At 39.2% G+C, this 12,173-nt stretch overlaps 1 protein-coding gene and 1 long non-coding RNA gene across 4 annotated transcripts in view; one reads left to right on the top strand and one right to left on the bottom strand.

The window, feature by feature from the left end:
- The window catches only part of LOC144017998 (uncharacterized), a 260,312-nt gene that overhangs the window by 218,666 nt on the left and 29,473 nt on the right, over positions 1-12,173 (top strand). The window lies entirely within an intron of this gene.
- Positions 1-12,173, bottom strand: part of mafa (MAF bZIP transcription factor a) — an 86,716-nt gene that overhangs the window by 62,926 nt on the left and 11,617 nt on the right. The gene's annotated exons all lie outside the window — the stretch shown is intronic.

Below are 12,173 nucleotides of genomic sequence, written 5' to 3'. Positions count from 1 at the left end.
TACCATAGTGACAATATTAAAGCTTTGTTGTCACCTTTATTGTGCTGCTAATACTGTTACAAATTAAAATACACATAAAAACTACAAAAAACATTTTTTTTTTTAATTTGTTTTATTTATTTATTTGTATTTTTGGGGGGAGTGGGGGAGCAGATTTTTTTACATTCCTGTCACATATCGCAATATCTCAATACACCACTGGAGATGATGTAAAGCTTAAACAACAACAACCCTTATCCTGTTGCGGGGGGTGCTGGAGCCTATCCCAGCTGACCTGAAAAGGTTGCCATTCAGTCACGGGGCACATAGAGAGACAATGTTTCTCCTCGGCGAGAATAGGGATAAGAAGAGGTTATTAAAAAATAAAAAATAAAAATAAATAAAGAAATCTATCGTCTTTTCATCCTCCTGTGGCCACTGTGCCTGTGATACAGCAGCCGTGGGAATGGAGGAGGATCCGGGCAGCCTTTCCTCTGACCTCCCTCGACTCCGACACAAGGGTGGAGATAAACAGGGGCTGTGAGGATCGCGAACGTCTTTCTCAGGCAGGCATGCGGAGTCACACGCACGCACGCACGCACGCACGCACGCAACATCTCATTAAAGCCATCGACGGTGAGTGTTTGCAAGTGCAGCGCGCCACTGGGAAGGAGGTCTATTAGGGTTACTATCAAGAGACGTGCAAGGGAAATGAGAGTTTGTATGTGTGCGTCAAATCTTGGAATTGCATTTGTGTTTGATCACCCAAGGGATCACGTCATGGCAGTATGAGTATTTATTGGCTGACGCGTTATGATAGTGTGGGGACCAAGTCATTCATTAATTCCCTGGTTGCATCTGCTATGGAGCTAACATTTTGTTTTGTTTTGTTGTTATTATCCCTCTTTGGTGTGGTTTTGTTGTTGGATTGCACATATTTGATTCTCGTTTGCACTTTTTTTTTTTTTTTTTTTTTTTTTTTTTTGCTAGCATCGTGCAGTATATTTGGTAATAATGAAAATGGATGGATGGAAATTTTGCATTGTACAACTTCACATTTTCTCAGGCTTAGACCTTTCTATGAAAAAACAAACAAACTGTGTTTTACTATGGTTAGTGCGATGTCATTGACGTAATGCATGTAGAAGGGAATCTATATAGAGGGAAATATGTATACTCCGCCCCTCCCCCCTCCATTTGGTATCAATGTGCAGTTGCTTCCGATAATGTCATCCTACACTGCTGTCCGCTCCTCGCAACCAGAGCCCATCAGCTGAGAACTCATTGCTCCCGACACGCTCCTTTGTATCACGACCACGTCATATAAACTTACAAAATCTTACAAAGATGAGTGCAACTCGCATTTCTGCAGCTATTTAATGATGTCTTTACGTGTGATAACACTAAAGAAATGACACTTTGATGCAATCAAAAGTAGTCATTGTGCAGCTTATACAAGGTCAGGCAAAATGATCTGACACATTTGTAGGTTTAATAAAAGTACGTATAATGCCGTTTTTTTTTTTTTTTTTTTCATTTAATGCCTTTTTGTTTTGTTTCTGTATAGTGCCATTATTTTTTTCGCCGGCCGGTTGATTTTCGTTTTAATGCAGATCCAGTAGCTCTGAACCTGGTAACCCATAACAAGCTCGTGTTCTGAGCTGGTACGGGATTAATGTCTACCAAGTTTGAAGTGCAAACGTAACGCTCGTTGTGTTGCAGTTACAGATTCGTTTGTTTTGATAAACGTTTATGGCATCAATTGAAAAAGAAACAAAAAATAATGGCACTATACAGAAACAATACAAAAAGGCATTATATGGGGGAAAAAATGGCATTATACGTACTTTTCGAAAATAAAAACACTCTTTTTCTTAGTATGAAAATATTGCTCCCTCAACTTAACTTAAAACTAAGCCATTAATAGCTCAACACTGGGCAACAAAAACGAGTACCGTATTTTCCGCACTATAAGGCGCACCTAAAAGCCTTCATTTTTTTCAAAATCTGACCAGTGTGCCTTATACATGGATCAATATTGAGCCGCAACAGGTCTCGCTGTCAAGACGCTATCGGTGACCCTGCACGATCGTCAGAAGATCCCGCCATCTTGGATCGCTAGCTAATACGAATACTTTACCTGAGAGAAAATAACAAAACATCTGTTTATTCATTTTGGGAGTGAATGGGGTTGTCAGAACGCTGGTTTGTAATCTATGAATAAAGTTTGACTGACCTATCTGACTGTTTTGTTGACATTCCCTTTAGCGCAGCACCATCTAATGGATGCATAACGTAACCACAGCCTCTACTGTAGCGCCTTATTTATGGAAAAAGTTTTAAAATATGTCAGTCATTTAAGGTGCGCCTTATAATGCGGCGCGCCTTATAGTGCGGAAATTACGGTAATTGTTTTCCCTCCCCAGTCTCATGTTAGTGTTACAGGGTGGCAGGTGTGACGATAGTGAGCTACTGTCTGCACTGTACAAATGAAAGCAAGCAAAGTTTTCCATTCTTGTGAGCGCGATATTTTCGCCAAACAAATATCAATGCCGCCCAAAAGACATCCAAAGTGGACCCGTGTAGTGTCACTTCACAGAGTAAATCTCGCCGTGCGACTCGTTTACATCCTCCCAACTTGTCCGCCTCCTAATTAGGCTTGTAAAGACGTATTCTTCTTCGGGCTGACGCTGTCCAGACTGTACTGATAAAACCACACATGAACATTCCCTGCCTGGTTAACCAGAAGTATGAGAGAAATTGAGCGATGCAAATATTTACTCCCCAGCCCTTCTCTTGATTTGTACGCCTCCGACACAGCGCCAGCATTGCAAGTTAACAATAAGAGCAAGTGGGCCTTTCTGTTGACGCTCGCGAGCCCTTGCAGCAGACTTGCAGGCTCCACTGCACTACAAGCTCGCCTCGACTCCCTTTTTCTTTTTTCTTTTTTCATTTCCTCATTCCCGTCCATCGACTCCACTTTTCTCTCCTCTCTGTTCCTTTTCTTTCCTTTCCACATCTTTGCTGCGTCCATCTTTTCTTTCCTTTCCACGCTTCCTGCCATTTTCTTTTCTATCCATTCTGCCTTCCTTGTTGGCTCGCTCTCATTTAATATTTATGTAATGTTCCTCTCTTCCAAAGAATTCTCTGTTTATTATTGTGATTGTTTCGTCTTGCCTTGAGGAATAATAAACCATGATAATATGTATTAACTCATTTACTCCCAATAACGTATAAATACGTTTTTTTTATGTTGTAAGTGTCCCAAAGACGCTTGTAACATTATACTACATTTTAGTGTTGTTATTAAAAGGTAAAAAAAAAAAAAAAACGTATTTACACGTTATTGGGAGCAAATGAGTTAATATTCCACAAACACAATATTAATCAGAATACCTTGTTTAGACTAATGAGAGAGCATAAAACACCTCGTAAAGAAAATAATTGACTTGTCCCCTTTAAGTGTCCCAAAGACGTATTTATACGTTTTTGTTTTGTTTTTGGGGGGGGGGGGGGGTTTATGCTAGAGCATACAGAAGGCTTTGATGGAGCCTCTCAACTGCAAAGAACGGTTGCAGAAATGGTAGTTATTACACAAACGGCCAGCAGGTGGCAGCAGAGCAAAGGAGATCAACCAGGGCCATCTAGAAAAAAAGCTAAATTACTTTGAATTTTAAATAGATTTGTGAAAACTGATGAAACTTAGCTCTCTTCTAATGCTAATTGCTGCAAAACGGAAACAGATAGAAACATACTTTTTTTTTTCCTGATGAAAGAACACAATATTCTGTGGGCCTTGCAGAATCAGTCAAAATCCAGTAAAACAGCCGGGAGCGAACGGGACTGCTTCTGTGAAAATGGCTGGGAGTGAATGAGTTAATATGAGTTCAAGACTGTAAATTAACCGAGAACTCAACGCACCAGTTTATCTTTTCTTGTATTTGAGGTTTCAGTACCTGATTCAACTCGGCTTATTGAAGTACGTTTCAAGGTTTTAATTAAATACATTCAAGTTTTTTAATGCACATTTTTATATCATAATTTGTCTGCTGTTTCCTCTTTTTTTTCATTTATTCTTATTTATATTTTTTATTTTTTGTTTTCAGCCTGACTCTTATGCTGGTTTCATTTGTTTTGTTTTGTGATAGCATGCAGCAGCAGCAAAATACTTTTTGAATGTTGGCTCTTTTTTTTTAAAATAAAAAATATTGACGCCTGTAGTGATTCAAGCGTAGATCTGAACCCCCTCGAAACGCCGGCCCGGCATCCGCTGAGGGTGACTGACTGCGAGCGCGACGGCGTGGCAGGATGAAGTGTGTTCATTTCCTTATTTATCGACTCGCTTGCTTTTCTCTGAGTGTTTGAAATTAATAACAGCCAGCAGAAATCAGACAGAGGGATGAAAATCAGCACTTTCCCTGCAGTGAAGCCATTCATCAAGCTAACGAGGGGGAGAATGGAAGTGGAGAAGGTGCGTGCGTGCGTGGATATGTGTGTAATGGGAGAGGGAGCGTAGGCAAGCAGGTGCAATGTGGTGAGGAGGGGTCAGAAGTGAGGTAAACTTAATTTTGGGATGGAAGGAATAATAAGCAGGAAGTTTGTTTAGGAGGAGGAACAGTATATGGTCAGACTGAGTATGGTTGATCTGGAAACATTTGTAGTAGTTAAATTAATTTAGAAAGCAAGTTGAGACAACAAATTGAGAGGCCTTACAGTCATTAGGCAGAATGGGAATAAACATGTATATTTTTTATAGTCAAATCATGTATTTTGTTGCTTGATACTTTGCTTATTTATCTACCGGAATGTGTGATTTTATTGAACTGTGTTCACTTATTCTGCATTGGGTTTGTTTGTTATTCCTTTACAATGCTGCCTTGAGATAGCATAAAAAAAAATAAAATAAATAAATAAATATATTGTCAAGCGATTATTTTTTTTAACTAATTGATCACAAGATTTTTTTTGTTTTTATTTTTTCCCCATTTTAATTACGATTAGTGACAATTTTCGACTACTATTCGATACAAAGCTTGTAACAAATATTTTCTTGAGTAAATTTTTTTAATTAATATGAAGTCGTCAAATAGAAAATACATTTCAATTCAAAGACTGTTCTCATAGATTTCTTTGATCCTTGAATAATATGTTCTTGTAAAATTACTGATAATACACAAAATGATCAACAAAACGGAGTCATCTTTACAGGAATTTCTCTTATATTCTTCTCATAGAAACAATTCTCAAAGCGTACCGCTTACAGGTTTAGGTTTGCCCACCAGTTGAGTTAACTGTTTTTTTTAAAGCTGTATAAAATTTAATTAATCTCCAAAATTAACACTTTAATTTTGACAGACCTATTTTTTTTTTATTAAGTAGCACTCATTGTCATTGTACGTCACTTACTTACTTAATACACAGACAGAAAAGTTCCACAGCGACTTGAGTGACTCAGAAAGCTGTATTATTATTATTATTATTATTATTATTATTATTATTATTATTATTATTATTGGTGGTGGTACGGTAGTAGTAGTAGTATAGTTAATTAAATTAATTAATTAATTAATTAATTAACTAATTTTAACAGGTTAAATATATGCCTGAAACTATGATAATGTCTGCTGCATGTGTTGCTGCACTGTTTGTGTATTAATATTGAAGCTGTGTTATAGCACCGCCACAGAGGAGCTATTTTTAGCTTGTTTGTGGCTTTTATATGTTAGCGTTAACCTCGCGGACTTTAAGGCAAACTTATGCGGTTGTTTTAAATGTACAATGTATAATTCTCTTCTACGTTACGTTTGATAGTAAACTTCAGCTAGAAGTGGAATTAAACTAAGCAGTTTTTGTTTTTTTTTGTTTTTTGTTTTTATTGCTCGCTAGCTGCATAACTGCTGCTTGCCGTGAAATGAGTTGGGTTAAGTTCACTGCCATCATACAGTGCTCATATATCAAATTATTGCTTGCAAGATCAGGCAAAAAAAAAAACGATACATACAAATCAGCCAGACACTCATATCTCTGTATCAATCTCAAGGAACCATTTTTTTTTTATGAATTTAAGCTTTTTCAAAAGTGGTAGTGCGGCTTTTTTTTCTCCTTCCTTGTAATGAGAACAATGAGTTCGTCGGAACTTCTCCAACAATAACCAACCAAATCAGGCCACTACAGACAAAAACGTCCCCAACTGCAGCATTTTACTCCCCCCCCTGCACTGATGGGTGATGATGCCCTCTCCCCAAAGTCCCAGGCTGCTCCGCCTCCCTGACAGTCCACCAGAGACCCAGCGGTATCTCAAACGCCGAGTCGGCTGACTAAGCACTTAACTGCCAAGCCTCCCTTGTCTGAGCGAGAGAGGTGCTCCTCACTGGGAACTTTGAGAAATAATTAGCAGAGTGGAGCGGCTGCCCAAGCACGCTACACTAAATCCTAGCACCACTTCACACCCAAATGAAGGCCCGCGTCGCCCCTTTCGGCTTCAAACTGATACGTGGTCGTGACGCAAACTTCTCACATCTCACGTCTTTATTTTTAACTTTCTACAGTCTTTTTGGTCATCAGGCCTTAAAAATAGTCAACTCCTGATAAGTGTCCAGTTTCTCCCTCCCACCTGGAGAAAGCGTCGGAAAAGGGGGTCACACCCAGACTTGGATGAATCATCCACAAGGTTGTTTACGTATTTCCGCCCAGGCATCCGCACTGTCTCATTAATTTTCCCCTCCACGCGAGAGGTCAATCCGGATCGATGTCACCTGCCCTCGATTGCGGAGAGCAACATCCCGGGACCCAGAAATAGACCTCGCTGTGATAGAAGAGCTCGTCTGTAACCGCGTGCAGCTCTGAGCATGTGTGACTGACGTGAACCAACTGCCGTGACGGGCAAAAAAAAAAACTGACGTAAGGACACGGATGATCGTTTTTGAAAAGGGAAACCGGATCATTTTTTTGTCGAAATGTGACAAAAAGTAAGAGGCGAACCTTTTTTTTTTTTTTTTGCAGCCAGGTGGATTTGAGTGAAACCTGGACAAGCCGTGTACATAATTGGTCATTATGGGGTCGGCCATTGCTCATCGATTTGTGGTCTGAGCGGTGTGCTTGTCCAGCCTATTGGGCCTGTTGATTTGGCAGCAGGGGTCTAATTGCCGGGCCAGTTTCAATAAATCAGTTTGCGACAAAGTGAAAATGAACAAGAAATTATAAATTAGAAGAACAGAAAATTGCCATTCATTACATATAATTTTAAGCAATGTGTTGCTGTCAGTGTCTGTACCACAATTTTGCGATTGGTCCGTGTTGTGTTTGTCTTTATCTTTCACATTTTCCAACGTCTTATTTTCAGCATAGCTAGGCGATGAATTACGTTAAATAAGTTCTTCTTCTTTGAGTATGTCATTGTGTGGCTGCCATCTTGTGGTCAGACTAAGATGCCACAGTTGAATTAAACGGCGACAAACTCGTGTTGCCACAACTCCGCTTAATGGCAGATATTTCTAAATGTTATTTGAATCACTGTTGTATTCAATTTAATGGTTTGCACTTCACCGTATTCCTTTAAGGGGCTGTGTGCCGCATTCACTCAGGATAATCCATTTTTTAAATACAGGATGTACACACTTTAACATTCTCTCAGTCTACACATCTGTGTTTATGTTAATCTTTGGTGGTGATTTTGTCCTAAACCCCACCCCCCAGCCTGTATTTTGCCATTTTGTGTTTGTTTTGTAAACAGTGGGATGTTTCTGTGGAAAGACAGTGTTTACACCCCTCCAGCCAATCGCATAGCGGGGTGGGGGGGGGGGGGGGGGGGGGTGGCGTGTCGCAAACGGGGCCGGGCGAACGTGTCGGCTGCGTGACGTCACTCCCATGGCAATTTGAAAGCACGCACAGATTATTTTTATTTTTTTTCACTCACTCACTCACTCACTCACTCACTCACTCACTCACTCACTCACTCACTCACTCACTCACTCACTCACTCACTCACTCACTCACAGAAGCTTACCTGTGTGAATGAGTGAGTGAAGAAAAAAAAAATCCATGCATGCTTTTCACACAAAATGGCAAAATACAGGCTGGGGGGTGGTTAGGACAAAATCACCACCAAAGATTAACATAAACACAGATGTGTAGACTGAGAGAAAGTTAAAGTGTGGACATCTTGTATTTAAAAAGTGCATTTTCCTGAGTGAATCCGGCAGACTGCGCCTTTAACAAGAAGTTGAACAACCACATATTTTGACTGGGACCTTTTCTGGCCACTGGATTATTTGTTTGATTTGATTTTTATTTATTTATTTTATTGTTTGTTCCATACACAATATGTCTTGTTTGAACAAATGGAAAAAGATAATAGAAAATTGCCATTAATTTCATACAATTTTAAGGAAATTTGTTATATTGTGATATATAGGTCTTTATTTTGAATTGTCTGTCATTGTTTTTTTTAACTTTAATATATTTTCTGTGGCGTGGTGTGGACACTTGGTATTAGTATTGTGAGTACTGATGAGTTGAGTACTTGTATCGGTCTGAAAAAAAAGTAAAAAAAAGTAGTATTTGAACATCCCTGTTAAGTTTTTAGCATTCAGCGTTTTTACTTCTACTTTTTTTTATTTTTATTTTTTTACTCATCCATGTGTGACAGGGAAGAATGCTAAAAAGCATGAAGCATTATTGCAACTAACCTTCCACTTCCTAAGCATTTGTCGTGTCATCTAATATCGAACTGTTTTGTTTTAAGCTAAAATTGTTTGTTGTTAAATTTGACCCGGTACAATTGTATTGTTTCCGAAGGCAAAACATATTTTTGAAAATTTCTGTCGATTCGCACCCAGGAGCAGATTTGGCCCGACAACTTCCACTCTTCTGAGGAGACTTTTGAGCTGTGCACCTTTTTCCCCCTTCTTCCATTTATTCAGAACATTTTTCAGGAGATAAAACTGGGCCTGCTTCACAATATTTATATCATAGTCTGGACAAAAGTCATCCAAGTTTGACTTAAAGAATGCTGAATGGCCTTCACGTGGAGGGTTGGAAGCACGGAATTGTCCTAAAATATCTTAATAAGCTTTTGAAGGGTGTTTGTATATTGATGAAATATTTGCAGTGGTACGTCTCCATCATTTCCCAGTTGGTGTGTGACGTGTTGAAGTGCGACACAAATGCTGTGAGGTGAAGCAGCAATCGGACCCCTGCAGCGATTTGGCTGACGTCAGTTGGGGCTTGGGTTTGCCCCTTACAGAATGCTTATGAGATCACACACCAGCCGGCTGCCATCTATATTTGCACACATTCATCTCACCTTTTTTATTTTTTATTTTTTTTCACACACTGATACATATATATACACATGCACACCTGGTGTTTTATCTGTGTCAGCATATCGTGGCTCCCTCCCTCGCTCTCTTGGGACTCTGAACTCGAGCATTTCTTTGTCTTACTGCAAAGGGGTGTCCAAACTGCGGCCCGGGGGCCATTTGCGGCCCGCCGTCCCTTTTTTAGTGGCCCGCGACGTATGCTAAAAAAATGGCATTTATCTCAGTTCAAATGAAATAAAAACAAAAATGTTTGGAGACGGTCAAAGTAAGAAGGGAGATTGTTGAAAAACAGGTGCTATTAAAGTTTATTTTAGGTAGCTAAAACTAACGAAAAATCTAAAATTCAAAACAACAATTTCGTTAACAAAATAAAATAAAAACGAAGATGCTTTTTAAAAAACGAAAACTAACTGAAACTACATTTTATGTTTACAAAACTAACTAAAATAAAATTAACTAAAATTATAGGAAAAATGTCCTTCGTTTTCGTCTTTGGTAATTAATTTAATATATGAGCCTTTGGGGATTATTTTAAATGCGATTTTTAGTACATTAATTTTGATATAAACCGGAATGATGACGTTGAGCCCATGGTATGTTTTTTAAGCATTGCGCACAAGTAATGCACATTAAAAAAAAAAAAAAAAAAACTATTACTGAAACTAACTAAACTAAAACTAAGTATTTATTAAAGAACTAAAACTAATAAAAAACTAACAACCACCCTGAAAACGAATTAAAACTAACTACATTTAAAAAAACAAAACTCAAAACAAAATAAAAACTGAAAATGAAAAATTCCAAAACTATAATAACCCGACTGCCATATTACAAATAAATTGGTTTATATACTGTAGCATTTTTCTAATTATGCAAAACCACAAACAAATTATTTGTACAATTTTCAGGACTAAACACAATTTCGCTTCATAACATTACGTGGCCCTTGCGTCCTTCTGATTTTCTGGATGTGGCCCTCAAATGAAAAAGTTTAGACACCCCTGGTCTACTGTGTCTACTTTCGTAACACATACAGGCCAGTTGGTGGGGGTTATCTGAGGTTATCCCCTCAAAAATCTAACTCACTCATAGTTCTGTGTAGCTCAGGTCGAGGCACGGTTGATTTTGGTGCCACCGCTGCGATCCTGGCCGGATTCGGACACGCGTTCCGCAGGCAAGGACACCGAGACCCGGCTCTCCATCTCCATCACTCAGCTTGTCCCCCTGGAGCTACGTGGTCAGACTGCTCATAGCCCCACCCCCGCTCCTCCCATACTCGGATTTGCATAAAACAAAAGACGCAACTCCCGTATGGTTTAGACCGCTGACAAACAGACCACACTGTACGCGGCGGCCCCTCTGCGCTCCGCTGGCAGGCTGTACGGAGCGCCGCGTCGGTTGCCGAGCGGAGATTTACGAGGCCGCCCGAGATAGACATCCTCATAGTTTTCCACTTTAATTTGTTTAACATCCGTTCCTTTGGCATTGTTTATACTCCGCAGCCCTCAGCCGTGAGCAGAGGGCGTCTAATTCACAGTGATGACGTGTGGAAGTGGTGGGGGGGTTGATCACTTAAAACACTTCATCTATACAAGATTTGTCCTTGTCTCTTCTGATGGCTTTTGTCCTACCTCGCTTTTGAAGTAAAGTAGAGCTGGAGAAAGGCCAGCTACTGATCATACACCACACGGGCCACAATCCAGTACCGTATTTTCCGCACTATAAGGCGCACCTTCAATGAATGACATATTTTAAAACTTTTTCCATATATAATACAGTAGAGGCTGGGGTTACGTTATGCATCCATTAGATGGTGCTGCGCTAAAGGCAATGTCAACAAAACAGTCAGATAGGTCAGTCAAACTTTATGAATAGATTACACACCAGCTTTCTGACAACTCCATTCACTCCCAAATTGAATAAACAGCTGTTTTATTATTTTCTCTGAGGTAAAGTATTAGTATTAGCTAGCGATCCAAGATGGCGGGATCTTCTGACGATCGTGCAGGGTCACCGATAGCGTCTTGACAGCGAGACCTGTTGCGACTCAATATTAATCCATATATAAGGCGCACTGGATTATAAGGCGCATGGTCAGCTTTTGAAAAAATTGAATGCTTTTGGGTGCGCCTTACAGTGCGGAAAATACGGTAAATATGAAAAACGATTCGACACATCCATACGTGAATCCAGTACGAACATTGAAACACAAAGCTTCCTCCATACTTTGCATCTCAAAGGTTTGCTTTTAAACAATCTTATAACGTCACTTGAGTGAGATAAATTTGGTTTATGAGTTTGTATGCCTCTGTGAAAAGTCACCCCACCCTGATGTCCAGCAGTAGCTGATATTTTGTGTGCCGTTTGCATAAAATTGGAAAGAATGTTAAGAATTGCAACAGACCATTTAACTTATTTGCTCCAAATAACTTATAAATATGTTTTTTTTGTTTTAATGTTTTAAGGGTCCCAAAGGCGTATTTATACGTTTTTTTTGTTTTTTATTTTTATTTTTTTTTGGTGATAGAGAATTTGATGCAGCCTCTCAACTGCAAAGAACGGTTGCAGAAATGGTAGTTATTACATAAACGGCCAGAAGGTGGCAGCAGAGCAAAGGAGATCGATGTTGAAAAAAAAGCGCAATTACTCACAATTCTAAATAGATTTGTGAACATTGATGAAACTTAGCTCTCTTCTAATGCTAATTACTGCAAAACGGAAACAGATAGAAACATACTTTTTTTTTTCTGATGAAAGAAGATACTTTATTCTTTCATTTGATAGGTTCCATGTTTTTATAGCAATAGAACACAATATTCTGCGGGCCTTGCAAAATCAGTCAAAATCCAGTAAAACAGTGAAAATGGCTGGGAG

Source organism: Festucalex cinctus, chromosome 4 (assembly GCF_051991245.1).
Source record: "Festucalex cinctus isolate MCC-2025b chromosome 4, RoL_Fcin_1.0, whole genome shotgun sequence".
Classification (NCBI taxonomy): Eukaryota; Metazoa; Chordata; class Actinopteri; order Syngnathiformes; family Syngnathidae; genus Festucalex; species Festucalex cinctus.
Note: the sequence above shows the minus strand (reverse complement) of the source record. Positions and strands in the feature narration are given on the sequence as shown.